The following is a 2500-nucleotide window of genomic DNA, read 5'->3' as shown; positions in this document are numbered from 1 at the left end:
CGTCGCGGCGCCGAGCGCCGGGCGGCGGCGCATCCTCAGCGCACACAGTCCTCAATCGGACCAGCACACTGCAGATGTCCACCGCGCTTCGCACCGGGCCCGCGAGGACCTACTTTGGCCGCACGGCGCCGCGTGCAGGGTGCGCCGGCGCGCAGCTGCGCCGCCTGCCGCCTCCGTCGGCCGGCGCGCCTGCCACTGGCCGCCCCCACCAGCCGGCTGTAGCGCGTGCGCCCACGCACCGCGCGGCCAGCACGCCGGGAGGCCCCCCCTCACCGGCCGGGGACGGTCCCACCCAGCCACCGCCGCGTATCGCTTCACACCCAGATGCCATTCACGTTCGTGGGCATGGTGGGTATCGCTGGAACAACCGGTTGGTAGCTCAACCGATCGTCGCCATCACTGATTCACCTCTAGCGAGAACAACCGCACCACAACGGTTTACCAGTTGTTCATTTGCATAACGTCACCAGCAAACGTAGGCGTCCATCGCCATTTGCAAATTCAACGATTGTTGCATGCCTGTGTCAGGTGTCACGACACACTATGTCTGCCCACATACACGCAACAACATGTGCACGCTTCGCGAACACGTGGAAGGTGGCCCCCGTACGTATGCGATGTCCATTGCGCGAACGACTGTCAACCGGCCTCTGTCGCATGTCGCAGATGTGGAACGCAGTGCACCATGCTATCACGGTGTGTGAGAAGAGACGACTACGTCTGACAACACGCGCCACTACATCAACAGACGGCTCATGCTGATCGCCATCCAGGGCATACCACACTGCAATCCAGCTCTTATAGGGAGACGACACGTAGCTGAGTGCACAACATTTGGACCGCATGGTTCGCCGTTGTTGGCGCAGTCGTTGTACGGTCACATGTACCACGATGTATCATTCAGTACATGAGGACCAATGTGCAGTACAGTGTGTGATTTGGACGTACAACATCAGCGGACAGTTGACACAGGCCGTACCACAGCGTAGGCTAAGTGCTTCGCACATGCGAATGCCAATGAACAACTGCAAATGCCAATGAACAACTGCAAAGGGCATTGAGCATGTACGTCCTGCTGCCATCCCCATTACAGTGTATAGCTGCAAGGTGTTTAACATGAAGCGATACACTGGGGACCGGGCAGTGCGAGTAGCAAACTATATTGCGGGGGTTGCAGTTAGGCAACACTACACTAATTTAACGCGTCGTATGACAATTACAGAGCAGGTTAAGGCCCAACGTGTGTTGGGTTAAGGCCCAACGTGTGTTGGGTTAAGGCCCAACGTGTGTTGGGTTAAGGCCCAACGTGTGTTGGGTTAAGGCCCAACGTGTGTTGGGTTAAGGCCCAACGTGTGTTGGGTTAAGGCCCAACGTGTGTTGGGTTAAGGCCCAACGTGTGTTGGGTTAAGGCCCAACGTGTGTTGGGTTAAGGCCCAACGTGTGTTGGGTTAAGGCCCAACGTGTGTTGGGTTACGTTAAGGGGCAATGTGGGTTACGTTAAGGGGCAATGTGGGTTACGTTAAGGGGCAATGTGGGTTACGTTACGGCGCAATGTAGGTTACGTTACGGCGCAATATAGGTTACGTTAAGGCGCAATATCGGTTACGTTAAGGCGCAATACAGGTTACGTTAAGGCGCAATACAGGTTACGTTAAGGCGCAATACAGGTTACGTTAAGGCGCAATACAGGTTACGTTAAGGCGCAATACAGGTTACGTTAAGGCGCAATGCAGGTTACGTTAAGGCGCAATACAGGTTACGTTAAGGCGCAATACAGGTTACGTTAAGGCGCAATACAGGTTACGTTAAGGCGCAATACAGGTTACGTTAAGGCGCAATACAGGTTACGTTAAGGCGCAATACAGGTTACGTTAAGGCGCAATACAGGTTACGTTAAGGCGCAATACAGGTTACGTTAAGGCGCAATACAGGTTACGTTAAGGCGCAATACAGGTTACGTTAAGGCGCAATACAGGTTACGTTAAGGCGCAATACAGGTTACGTTAAGGCGCAATACAGGTTACGTTAAGGCGCAATACAGGTTACGTTAAGGCGCAATACAGGTTACGTTAAGGCGCAATACAGGTTACGTTAAGGCGCAATACAGGTTACGTTAAGGCGCAATACAGGTTACGTTAAGGCGCAATACAGGTTAGGTTAAGGCGCAATACAGGTTAGGTTAAGGCGCAATACAGGTTAGGTTAAGGTACGACATAGGTTAGGTTAAGGTACGACATAGGTTAGGTTAAGGTACGACATAGGTTAGGTTAAGGTACGACATAGGTTAGGTTAAGGTACGACATAGGTTAGGTTAAGGTACGACATAGGTTAGGTTAAGGTACGACATAGGTTAGGTTAAGGTACGACATAGGTTAGGTTAAGGTACGACATAGGTTAGGTTAAGGTACGACATAGGTTAGGTTAAGGTACGACATAGGTTAGGTTAAGGTACGACATAGGTTAGGTTAAGGTACGACATAGGTTAGGTTAAGGTACGACA

The sequence above is a fragment of the Schistocerca americana genome, unplaced genomic scaffold (genome assembly GCF_021461395.2).
Source record: "Schistocerca americana isolate TAMUIC-IGC-003095 unplaced genomic scaffold, iqSchAmer2.1 HiC_scaffold_730, whole genome shotgun sequence".
In the NCBI taxonomy this organism is placed as follows: Eukaryota; Metazoa; Arthropoda; class Insecta; order Orthoptera; family Acrididae; genus Schistocerca; species Schistocerca americana.
This window is presented reverse-complemented; position numbering follows the sequence as displayed.